The sequence below is a fragment of the Callorhinus ursinus genome, unplaced genomic scaffold, assembly GCF_003265705.2.
Source record: "Callorhinus ursinus isolate GAN/ISIS: 27379988/994484 unplaced genomic scaffold, GSC_fseal_2.0 scaffold527, whole genome shotgun sequence".
In the NCBI taxonomy this organism is placed as follows: Eukaryota; Metazoa; Chordata; class Mammalia; order Carnivora; family Otariidae; genus Callorhinus; species Callorhinus ursinus.
Window position 1 is genome coordinate 6,134 of NW_027397582.1, and position 13,386 is coordinate 19,519.

A 13,386-nucleotide genomic window follows, 5' to 3' on the forward strand; every position below is an offset into this window, starting at 1 on the left:
GAGAACCAATGGTAAGAGTTATTGGGAAGTCATTTTGTACACACTGACCTTTCTCCTGGCTGTGATAGGCTAAATAGTCTTTATAATTGGAGTTGATTTAGGTTTTTCCCTAGGACTCCTTGTTTTAGGAGTACCTTAAAAGAATTGGACTGGGGGTGCCTGGGTGGTGCACTTGGTTGAGTGTCCAACTCTTGATCTCAGCTCTGGTCTTGTTCTCATGGTTGTGAGTTCAAGCCCCCAGTGTGGAGCCTACTTAAAATATTTTTTGGGCTGGACTTGTAGCCAGTTTGTTGTATGCTTAATAAAAAGAATAAAATTCTCTGTAGAGGTGCAAATTAGCGGATTTCTACTAACTGTTCTCTGTATTTAAAGATTTATTTATTTATTTGAGAGAGAGAATGAGAGAGAGAGCATGAGAGGGGGTAGGGTCAGAGGGAGACGCAGACTCCCCGCTGAGTGGGGAGCCCGATGCGGAACTCGATCCCAGGACTCCAGGATCATGACCTGAGCCGAAGGCAGTTGCTTAACCAACTGAGCCACCCAGGCGCCCCTGTTCTCTGTATTTTTTTTTTTTTAAATTATGGCTCAGGTCATGATCCCAGTGTCCTGGGATTGAGCCCTGCATCAGGCTCCCTGCTCAGCGGGGAGCCTGCTTCTCCCCCTCCCTCTGTTGCTCTCCCCACTCCTGCTCACTCTCTCTGTCTCTCAAAAAAAAAAAAAAAAAAAAAATTTAGGGGCATCTGGCTGGCTCAGTCGCTGGAGCATGCAACTTCTGATCTTGGGGTTGCGAATTCCACCCCACATTGGGCGTAGAGATTAAAATATCAATAGAAAAATTTAATCTTGTAGCTTTACAAAATTGTCTGATTTTTTGACCTGTGTTCTTTATAACTTTGGGCTTCCATGAAGGTCTGCCAGGAGTAAACAGGAACAGAGATAGCCTTTATGGGGCCAACTACAAACCAGTTCAGACTCACTGTGGAAATGGCCCAAACACTTTTTTCTTTATAGTTCTGCTTGGACCATTTCTACTTCTAGTTATTTGGCTAACCAGGGGAGTCCATGTTTTTTAATACTTCGGGCCACATTACAACAAATTCACATGTGTACAAGCTATTTTTTTTTTTTTATATATACTGGTAAGAGTCTTAGATCTTCAGAATCAAGTATTTTAAATAGTAATAAAAAGATTCTAAAAAGCCAGCTCAGTCACTTAGTACAGTGCTACAGGGCCTACATTTTGGCCAGGTGTATCTTGTAATAGAGTGGATTTAGTTGTAGGAACTGTGGCATAGACATACTTTATTTTAGTTTTGGGTTACTGGTAGTTTCCTGAAAGTAAGTATAGTGTAATTGAGTCAACTGACCCAAATACTGCTCAGAGCTTGGCCACTTGGGATTTCTGAATGGTTCTGGGAGAGAAACTGTCTTTCCTTTTAGCTTATTCTTCATGGGCTCATCTATTTTTTTTTTAAAGATTTTATTTACTTATTTGAGAGAGAGAGAGAGAGAGAGCACATGAGAGGAGAGAGGGTCAGAGGGAGAAGCAGACTCCCTGCTGAGCAGGGAGCCCGATGCGGGACTCGATCCAGGGACTCCAGGATCATGACCTGAGCCGAAGGCAGTCGCTTAACCAACTGAGCCACCCAGGCGCCCCTTCATGGGCTCATATAATAGAGTCCTGAGGTTTTTATTCCCAGAGGTAACCTAGAAACAATGCATAATTCATATTCATAATTCATATTTATTAAAATCTGTGAAATTAGCTGTATTTCCACCAAGTAGCTCTGCATTTTTGTTTGTTCCTCTCAGAGTAGTTAAGCAGTGAGATCCAGGTCACCACATTCTTGGCCTGCATGTTGACTTTGGTTGGATTGATTGCATATCCTCTCATGATCGTCAGGATTTTTAGATATCCCTGGGCTGTACTCTTGTTTTTGGGGTAATAGTGGTTTAGGTTAGTAAGAGACCTTATAGAAAAGTCATCCAAGCTTTCATTTCTTAGCAGAGAGCCGAGGGGTCAGAGTGGTTTGCTCAAGTCCTAGAGTTTGGGTTAGAATTCAGATTTCTTTTCCCATAGGTCTTTGCTGGGTGTTAGGCTGCTTTTTGAAGTGTTCCCTTCCCCAGACATAAACGTCACTGTTGTTCTCATTCTCCGAAGCTAATTAGAATACCTAAAATGCCCATCCCAGGTTGTGTTTTGTCTCTGGAAGAGGCGCATTTGGTTTTTGCCATCAGGAATCAGTTACAGCCTTTGTTAGTGATGAAAGACACAGGTTTGATTTTTGTCTTTTGTGAAAGGATTATGTTGCTCTGTTCATGGAGCAGACCATTGTGTGCCTTACAGTATTAGGGAGCATTTGTAAAAATGTAAACTATTTTGTTGTTACATTTTGTAAAATGGATAGGAAGCTGGTATGCTATTTACTTTGTGTAAATATCCCAGTGGTGCCTTGCAGCAGAGTAAATCTGAGAAATTCCCAGGGAGCTTTTGCTTTTCTTTATTCTTAGAATTTTTTTTTTTAAGATTTTATTTGTTTATTTGAGAGAGAGAGAGAATGAGAGATAGAAAGCACGAGAGGGAAGAGGGTCAGAGGGAGAAGCAGACTCCCTGCCGAGCAGGAAGCCCGATGTGGGACTCGATCCCGGGACTCCAGGATCATGACCTGAGCCGAAGGCAGGCGCTTAACCAACTGAGCCACCCAGGCGCCCTCTTAGAATTTTTTTCTTAGTTTGTTTCCTGCTTTGGCTGAGGCTCTAAACACAAGACCTGATTTTTCCAGGAAAGAAGTATTGCCTTTATCCTATTAAGTCTGATGTAGGAGTAAAGTTGCTAAATTACAGCTGTTCAGCTGAAGGCAGTGGAGACTGAATTTTTATTTGGACACCTAGAGAGTGGTGAGACCCTCCTGGTAAATTTTTTTTTTTTCCTCCTCAAATCCTGTCCTTGCAGAGACATTGGTGTTAATGTGGGAGGTGCCGTTATTTTTTATTTTCTCAAAATAAGCTCCAGAATGCTTTGAATAGACCTATGCTTAAATCTTGCAACCATTGCAGCCTAGCCTGAGGACTTTTGATAAATTAAAATTCTCTAGACTCCGTTTACTTATTTTTTAAAATTGGGCCTAATACTCTTGTACTTACAGGGATGTGTGAAGGTGTGCAAGAGTGAGTTTCCGTCTTTAAAAGGGAGGACGTTCGGAGTTTTCCAGTCTCGGACCATTTTCTTAACTAGTCTTTTACTTGGTACTGTGGGCTTCATTGTATAAAGTGTATCTTTTACCTTCACTTTTAAAAAAAGGTTTTATTTATTTGAGAGAGAGAGAGAGTGTGTGTGAGCCAGCTAGCCAGCATGAGAGAGTACAAGTGGGGGTGGGAGGTGGGGAGGGGCAACGGGAGAGGGAAAAGCAGACTCCCCCCCTGAGCAGGGAGCCCAATGTGGGGCTCCATCCCAGAACCCTGGGATCATGACCTGAGCCGAAGGCAGCTGCTTCACCAGCTGAGCCACCCAGACACCCCTGTAACCTTCACTTTTGTATTAAGATTACATTTTGTAATTTGGGACTTGATGCTTTACAAATTATATGAATCTGAGTTTATTGAAAAATGTTGCTATAAAAACATTTGCTTAATTGCGTTGTCCTCTTAGAAAGTTCTAAGGGGTAGTACTAGTTGTTTTTCACTCTCCACCACCTTCTTTTCTTTTCTTTTTTTTGGGGGGGGGTCTAGCTTTGTCAGTGACTACTGGGTAAATTGTTTTTCTTAAACCTTTGACTATAAATTTTATTAGTGACGATTCTTCATGTTTTAAAGCCTTAAGATATATTTTTTCCACATTTATAATAATGGATTAGAGGTGAAATTGATTATTACTATTACCTTTTCACTGTACCAGAAAAAAATCATGTTTAAGACATCAAACGAAAAATACTATTTTCCAGTCCCTGTTAAAATGGAAGCTCCTGAAAGACCAAGACTCTTGTTTTATGTTGTATAAAGTTCTGTGTGGTATGTGACCTTATGATCCTGCCATGTCAGTCTGCATAATCAAACCTTTCTTCAAATTTTATTTAACCCATTGACCTTTTTTTAAATTCCAGTTAACAGTGTTATATTAGTTTCAGGTGTACGGTATAGTGATTCAACAGTTCCATGCATCACCCAGTGCTCATCATAAGTGCACTCTTTAATTCCCCTCCCCTGTGGTAACCAGCAGTTCTCTGTAATTAAGATTGACCCATTGACTCTTTTCTTTTTTTTTTTTCTTACTTTACTTTTCTACAGATCCTTCTGATGCCTTTAGGTTTCTCTTGTGTGCCCAAGGGATAGGACTGTAGTTAATGATTTATCTTCTACAGTTATGGCATGTGGCTTAGAACTCCATATATTGATAAAATATTTTAGGTAGAAGCATACTGGAAGAATTACCTTAAAAAAATATTTTTAAAGCCCATCAAGTATCTGTAATTTATATCACTTTTTTTTTTTTTTTGTAGCGTGTTCCACACTACCCAAGACAGCACTTCATGGTGTCCCGTAGTCTCTGTTCAGCAGGATATGATTCTAACGAAAAAGTAAGTACTTACATACTTTGAATAGCGAAGTTATAATGGTTCTACTCTCTTACCTCCATGCTGTGTTCACTGGACAGATTACATGTATTAATGTATAATTATTGCTCTAACATCATAGGTTTTATAGGTGTTCAGTCTTTCTTTTTCTCATTGTGGGCCACAACCAGAGCCTTAAATTTTGGTATCTATACCAAAAATTGAATAAATTTATAGTGTTTACCTTGTTTTCAGCAGAATAATGTAACATTCTTAAATTCTGGGCATTTGAGAGATTTTGATTAAACTTTTTAAAGATTTTATTTGACAGAGACAGCGAGAGAGGGAACACAAGCAGGGGGAGTGGGAGAGGGAGAGGCAGGCCTCTTGCTGAGCAGGGAGCCCGATGCGGGGCTCGATCCGAGGACTCTGGGATCATGACCTGAGCCGAAGGCAGACCCTTAACGGCTGAGCCACCCAGGCGCCCCAAGGGACAAGGGAATTCCAATGAAAATCCTGATACAGGTCAATGGTTGAAGTTTATAATATGAGAACGGGGTTTGAAAATCTACACTAGATTTAGAAGGTTTGAATTTAAAATATCTCACTGATACTTTTTATATTGATTATCTATTGAAATTGATAATTTTTGAAGTGGTGATTGTGGAGATAAAACATAATTTGTGACAGTGAAGGCCTCAAAGAGGGCAGGAGGGAGTTTTGGTTAGTAGATGGTTCAAGTTGAATATCATGAAGGTAGAACTGGTGAATGATTGTTTGAGAATGAAGTAGCGAAGGTATCTTCTAAATAATCTCTTGAAGTATATAAAACTACTCAAAAGAATCTGGAGGCTTAAGGGCGCCTGGGTGGCTCAGATGGTTAAGCGTCTGCCTTCGGCTCAGGTCATGATCCCAGGGTCCTGGAATCGAGTCCCGCATCAGGCTCCCTGCTCCTTGGGAGGCTGCTTCTCCCTCTGCTTCTCTCTCTCTCTCTCTCTCTGTCTCTCATAAATAAATAAATAAAATCTTTAAAAAAAAAAAAAAAGAATCTGGAGGCTTGGGGCACCTGGGTGGCTCAGTCATGATCCCAGGGTCCTGGGATCGAGCCCTGCATCCGGCTCCCTGCTCAGCAGGGAACCTGCTGCTCCCTCTCCCACTCCCCCTGCTTGTGCTCTCGCTCTCTCTCGCTCTCTCTCTCTCTCTCTCTCTCTCTCTGACAAATAAATAAAATCTTAAAAAATTCTGGAGGCTTGAAGAAAGGGTCATCATAGTTCAATAGCAATATAATGTGGACACAATTGCAGGGCATATCATTTTAAATTTTCTAATAGTCACATTAAAAAATTTTAATAGTATGTTTTAACTCTCTAAAGTATTATTTCAATAGATAATCAATATAAAAAGTATCAGTGAGATACTTTACATTCAACCTTCTAAATCTAGTGTATAGTTTACACTTCTGGCACTTGATTTGATTAGCCACATTTGAAGAGCTCAGTAACCTTTTGTGGCTAGTGGTTACTTTATTGGACAGCACTGGTCCAAATGAATTAGCTGTGATTAATTCCCTGTTATGAAATTTATGTTTTTTAATTTTTTAAAGATTTATTAGAGTGACTAGGGGGAGGGGTAGAGGGAGAGAATCTCAAGTTGACTCCCTGCTGAACATGGAGCCGGACGTGGGGCTCTGTCCCATGACCCATGAGATCGTGACCTGAGCTGAAACCAAGAGTTGGATGCTTGACTGACTGAGCCACACATGTGCCCTGAAATCCATGGTTTAATATGAAAACTTCAGCATAGACAGTATGCCTTGGGATGCATGTATGTCTGTGCATTTCTGGACACATATGCTGAGTTCCAATTTAGAGGTAGTGAGCTGTCCTAACTAGAAACACTCTAGGGGTGGTTAGCTAGTACTTGTACTAGAGGTCATATTCCAGTGTGGGGGCGGTATGGTATACTACAAAGGGTTCAGCTATCTTTCTCCCTGTTAACTCTGGTAGCCTTCCTCATTAGTATAATAGGTGTTAGAAATGGGCTGTCATTGATGAAAGGCAAGATACGTGTTCTGGGTATTAATACCAGTTCTTAGCTGCTGAAGTAGCAGAATGTAATAGTCTAGTTGGCTTTCCATTCTTTACCTTTAAGATAGAACCTATGCTTGATCCCTAAATGATGTCCTGTGTTTAGCTGCTTGTCTGGGGGTTCTCCATAGCTTGAGTCTGACAGTATGGCTAGCCAAATCAGAATATTGATGTATTTGCCTCAGGTGAAACTTTCATGCAGTCTGTTGGAGCATTACAGAGTGAAGGAAGTTGAGCCTTCCCTGAGCTTATCCAGCAAATTTTAAGATCCTTTTTAATGCCTTTTTTTTTTTTTTTTAAAGATTTTATTTTTTGAGAGAGAGAACACAAGAGTGGGGTGAGGGGCAGAGGGAGAAGCAGACTCCCTGCGGAGCAGGGAGCCCAATGTGGGGCTGGATCCCAAGACTCTGGGATCACAACTGGAGTCGAAGGCAGATGCTTAGAGAACTGAGCCACCCAGGTGCCCCACTTAAGATCCTTTTTATTTTTGTTCATAAATGTATGTGTGGTGGAGTTTGGTTTGAGACTTGTTTTTGCCATAACCTCATAGTGAGCTTACAATAATAGCTGATTCACCCCTCACGTTGGTGGCCATTGATAATTACTAAAAATAAGTGTATATATAACTATCGGTTTAGGAAATTTAAAGAGCTCCTCCCCTCTCCTTGGAATCTACTAAGGTACACGTTTTGTTGTAAATGTCTGAAATCAGATCTGCCTGCTATCTTTGCCGATGTGAGATGTTGGGGTCTGGGAGCGAATGGTCAAGAAAGAATTCTTGAGACGTGCAAAAATGGTTTTATGAAAGCAGGGGGACTGGACCCGTGGGCAGAAAGAGGTACACTGGGGTTGCGAGGAGGAACTGATTATATACTTTCAAGTTGGGAGGGGCTTAGGGATAGCAGAAGTGTCTAAGGAATTTGGAAGCTAGGTTTCTAGGACCTTGAGCGTCATATACTATAGTCTAGTAAAACCTTAGTCATGAGACCCTTCAGGTGGATATCAGTGGGCCACATGTTTGGAGGATGATTGCTAACATACATCTTGGGGTGGGAGGTAGAGATAAAGGAAATTTTCAAAGGGATTTTTTTTTTTTTTTTTATACTAAAGAAGACTTACAGGATACTGGGGGTGGGGTGATGTCAAGCTAAGGTTGCCTTTTGCTTCTAGCAAAGTACTGATATTGAGGCAGTTGAATTCCTGGAGGAAGGTCACTCTGCCTGTCCCAAGCACTTGTCAGTGGGCCATAAGTTGTAAGGAAGTTAAATTTTTTTCTATGTTTCTTTTGCCTTTGTTCCCCACATCATTTGCCATCTCCTTTGCTGTACCTTTTTCTGAGGTAATTGTGGAGAAACTGTGTAGTGTGCTCAGTCTTGACAAAGTCTATGATACTTTTTGGCACCTAGTGGTGGTTACTGGTGTTGGACTTTCAGACCAAACTGAAGGCTTGCCCTCATGTAGAGGGCCTTTCTACTTCTAGGAATTCTTGCTTATGACCATTCATTAAATACGGTACTCTTTGTTCTCCTTTATTGTTCCTGTTTTAAATGCAGGTAGATCTGATCTTTATTTGTTAAATAAATTGATTGTCATCTGAACTTGCCTTTGACTCCTTTTTTCACTCCACATTTTATCAGCGACTCATACCCAGTCGAAATCAGGTAAAATTTAATTACTAAAAATACTATTTTTTCAATTTGAGTCTTAACATGTCAACTTGTTTCAGGTATGTTCATAAGAATAGGGAAGATTTAATAGTGATCTGCTTAGAAAAAGACCAGGAGGTTGTAGTAGGCCTTAAGTTAGGGTGAGCCAGGATAGTACTACGGCATGCCTGGCATGACAAATGTGATCTTAATTTGTTTATAAATTATAATTATTAATACAGTGTTTAAAGCTTGTACCATTGATCATGTTACATCCTGGTGTGTTTTGACATGAATATCTGGGTGTGAGCTCTGGCTTTACCCCTGTGAACTTTGTTAAGTGACTTAAGCAGATGTTGGCCTCATCAAGCCTTAGTTTTCTCATTTGTAAATTGGGAATATTCTCAACTGACCTCCTAGGACTCTTGTGAGGATGAAATGAGAGAGTGCACAGAAGGGATGTGTCCTGGTACCTGGCATGTAGAAAGCATGTGTCCTAAATGTCAGCTGCTTAATGCTTAATATTAGTCTTTTTTTTTTTTTTTTAAGTAGGCTCCATGCCTGGTGTAGAGCCCAATGTGGGGCTTGAACTCACAACCCTGAGATCAAGACCTGAGCTGAGAAGAGTCAGACACTTAACCGACTGAGCCACACAGGTGCCCCTGCTTAATAGTAGTCTTAACAGCTCGGTTTTGTACATTTGGAAACAGGCTCAAAATGCACAGATAGTAAGTGTAAGTGGGTTATAAATTCAAGCCTGGGCTTCTCCTGAGGCAGTAGATTTACCCATTGTGGTAGACTCCTTGTCAGAAGTGTTGGTAAGGGGGGCGCCTGGGTGGCTCAGTCGTTAAGTGTCTGCCTCCGGCTCAGGTCATGATGCCCGGGTCCTGGGATCGAGCCCCGCATCATGCTCCCTGCTCAGCGGGAAGCCTGCTTCTTCCTCTCCCACTCCCCCTGCTTATGTTCCCTCTCTCGCTGTCTCTCTCTCTCTCTCAAATAAATAAATAAAATCTTGAAAAAAAAAAAAAAAGGAAGTGTTGGTAAGGGACTGTGTGGAGTTCTGTGGTCATTCCTTCAAGTACCCGGGGGAACGGGCCAGCTCAGCCTTTCTCTCAGGCTCTGAATGGAGTGAAGGGTCCTTGGTGGTTTTAGACCCTAGCTATGAAGATACAAGTATGTGGACAGAAGGAAGGAGGGATAGAGAATGGAATTAAGAGGAGATAACTTAAAAAAAAAAAATCCTCAGGAAATATCCATTGTGTTTCTTACCATGGGTGACCTCATTAGCACAGTTATAGAACCACTGCTGCAAAAGTCCTTCTTTATCTCTCATGGTACCTGAGCGCCCTTCTGTCTTCAGGATTTAGGTTCTTGATTTAAAGGTTGTTTTGTTTCCCTTAGAATACCTTTAGAGTGCCTTACATGTGACTCTCCACATACAGGATAAAGTCCAATTCCTTAAATGGCATATAAGTCCTTTCATAATCTTTTTTTTTTTTTTTTTTTACCCTAGCTTTGTTTGCTACAACTCCCCTGCACGTATTTTGTGCTTCAGCTATATTAAAAACTACTCATTGGGGTGCCTGGGTCGCTCAGTCTGTTAAGCTTCTGACTCTTGATATCGGTTCAGGTCACGATCTCATGGGTCTTGGGATCGAGCCCTGCATTGGGCTCCGTGTCAGGGGAGTTTGCTTGGGATTGTCTCTCTCCCTCCCACTCCCCCCTCCCCAGCTGTATCTTTAAAAAAATTACTTGTTTTTCAGTGTTGCCCTGTGCTTTCAATGCCCCTGCCTTTGCACATGCTGTTCACTCTTCCTTCTCTGCACTGACCACAGCCTCTTGGCTGTAGTTGTATTATAGCACTTAACCACATTTTGTTGTGATGGCACCAAATTGTACATTCAAGTTGTCAAATGCACTTGATGTTTCCCTGTAATTTTTGATATGGAGGGAATTTTAAAATTGGTATAAATTTATTTGTATATATATTCTTTTATAATCATAGCTTATCTGAAAGAATATACAGGAAACTGGTAATAGCAGTTACCTTTGGAGCAAAGACCTGGGTGTCTCTATAGTATATCACCTTTGGTACCTTTTAAACCCTGAATCATATATGTATATTTAAATAAATATACATAAGAATATCTTATGTATGGAAAGTTAATTGATATGGTCAGCTTTATTTAGCTTGTGTACTAATTGGTATTAATAGTCCTGTATTAGTCAGGGTTCTTCAGAGAAGTAGAACCAGTAGGAGATAATATGGAGATCTGCTGGCTCACAATTGAGGCCAAGTCCCATGATCTGCGCCCTGCAAGCCAGAGACACAGGAGAGCTGGCGGCGTAATTCTAGTCCAGGTCCAAAGGCCTGAGGACCTGGGAACCAATGGTGTCAGTAAGTCCCAGGAAGGAGAAGACCCATAACCCAGCTCAACCAGGAAAGCAGAACAAACACTCCCTTCCTCTACTTTTTATCTCTCGGGCCCTCCATGGATGGGATAATGCTCACCCACGTTGGGGAGGGCAGTGTACAGGGCTGAGTCCACTGATACACATGTTAGTCTCATCTGGAGACACCCTCACAGACACACCCAGAAATAACGTTTCATCTGGGCACCCTGTGGCCCCGTCCGGTTGTGTGAAAAATTAACTGTCACAAGCCCTGCACAGAGAAGACGCGTTAGGTGCAGATACTCGTTTTGATACAGATTTTTCCCTGTTCGGTAGGTTCACACTCCTAGATTTGTCAAAAACAGTGTGGTGTGTGGCCCAGAGGAGTGAAGAACAGCTGTAGCGAACACCTCTTGAGAATATACTGTACGCTGGGCACTACTCTAAACTTGAAGGGTGTTGATTCCTGCTCTCTCAGCCTCTTTTGGCAGGTGCCACTCTTACTCTTACATACTAAGAAATGACGGTCAAGAGGGGTGGCTTGCCCTTTTGTGATGAACACTGGCTGTTAGATGTAAGTGATGAATCACTGCATTCTCCTCCTGAAACCAATACGACACTCTGTGTTAACTAACTTGAATTCAGTAAAAACTTGGAAGGGAGGAGAAAAAAAAAAGGGTCGTTTGCTCACACAAGAACACATGGTAGTGTTGGGATTCCAACCTGGGCACTTTAGTTCCAGACTGGCTCTTAACTATATTCTGCCACTCAGATAAAAATTAAGATGGAATTCTTAATCCTTGTAATGTTATATAATTTGTTGTATTTGCTGTAACAGTTGCTGCATGTATAACTTCACTGTGCTGTTTTTATCAGATGTCATCTGTTTAATACTTATAAAAATGTACATTTTAAGATGTGGTTCAAAGAAGTGTACTTTTTTTCTTTGTATATTCTGTAAATTCTTGTATATTCTTACTGTTCAGCAGGGATTTACCATGACCATGTGGGTATCGAATGGCAGATGATTTTGCAGTCTCAGGCTTGAGGTGAGATTAGGGTATTTTAAGGGTCCATCTGCTCAAGACTCTGAATGATTCAGGATTCTATCAGATTAGGAATTTACCAATTTTTAAGGCAGAGGCTTGTCTCAGTTTGGTGGAATAAGGCATGTGTGACATGAAGGTTAAACCAAGACTTTGAAAGCCTTTTCCAATGCTGAGATTGTGACTCCCTGTTGGGTTAAAATATTGCTTTCAGTTATATTAGAGGACTTTTAAGATCATATATAGCTTTAACTTTCTTTTGGAAATGTAACTAAAACTTTTTCTATAGTTCTATTTAACTTATAACAATTTACTAACCCAGAAATAATTGTGTATTAAAATGTATCCAAATTACTTGTAATTGTGTGTTTCTTTAACAGGATTAGCCTGTACAATTTTAGAATAGTAAGAGAACCTTATTAAATAGTTTCCCCTTAGAATGTTACCAGTTTATATGTGGGAGTAAAGACCTACAGAGATTGATTTGCTTCAAGTCAGATAGGTTATTGTTAGTGGCAAAGCTGGGCTTAGAATTGAGGTCTCTAAGAGCTTCACACAGAATGGAACTACTCTATTATGAGGCCTCAGCTGCTTCAAAATATGGTTATTCAAACTTAACATTGTATTCAACTAGCATAACCTGCTTGGTCTGGGAATCTTTGGGTATAAGCATAATTAGTTTCTATTCTGAGTTACTGAAAATATCATTTAATGCCCAACAAAGATGGTGTAAAAATTACATCAAACTTTCCTTCGGTAAACAACTCATGACATTGAGAATTTCCCTGAATTTAGAATATAAATTTTTGAGTAAGTGGTCAAGCAATTCTATTTAAATTTTTTTAGCATTCAGAAATATCATTTGAAGATTATCTTTTGGCAAGAGAATTTATATAGTCCACTTATGATTTACCGAACCTAATCAGTTGATGCTTTTACAGAGTAGTTATAGGGCCAGATCCTACCAGATAAGTTTAGTAGCAACCTGGTTGTAGATGAACATATGTATAATATTTAATATTACTGTAGGAAGTAATGTTTTTTAGGATCATGTCCAGTGTTGTGGGAAAGCTTGTTTTTCAAAGTGAGAGTAACAATTTCTTATGTGTGTTTTTTCTCTTTTTAGACTTTCGATAAAATTCTTATTGCTAATAGAGGAGAAATTGCATGTAGGGTGAGTAGAATTTTAATCTTATTTTCCATTTTACTTTGTGAATTTTATTATTAAATCCCTTTAAATCCAAATCCTTGTTAATAGATAATGTTTATGTATTTTAAAATAGGTTATTAAAACTTGCAAGAAGATGGGCATTAAGACGGTTGCCATCCATAGTGATGTTGATGCTAGTTCCGTAAGTATATTTTTGCTTTATTTGAAACAGGACCTTATTTGTAGTTAAACAAAGTAAGTTCTTCCCCCCACCCACCCCGGCCTGGAAAGGATATACACAGTTACAAAAAAAATCTAATTATTCACTCCTGTATTAAGCAAAATGGAAGCATCATGATGTCTTTAATATGTGTCTAAACTTTTTCCCAAGGTTTTAAAAATCTAGAGTTTAAAAATTGCTGGACTGGTTGCTGACTACAAAGTAGATTTGAGCAAAGCTTGAGGAAGTTCCATTCACAGATTGATGAGATGTTTATACCGTGCTGCCTTATG

General features: G+C 40.2%; 1 long non-coding RNA gene across 1 annotated transcript; it reads left to right on the forward strand.

Moving 5' to 3' along the window:
- Nucleotides 1-4,491: 4,491 nt before the first annotated feature.
- LOC112818356 (uncharacterized) lies at nt 4,492-13,165 on the forward strand. The gene is made up of 3 exons (XR_003206568.2): nt 4,492-4,574; nt 12,850-12,897; nt 13,007-13,165. It is a non-coding gene; the product is annotated as an uncharacterized lncRNA (long non-coding RNA).
- The last annotated feature ends 221 nt before the right edge of the window (nt 13,166-13,386 follow it).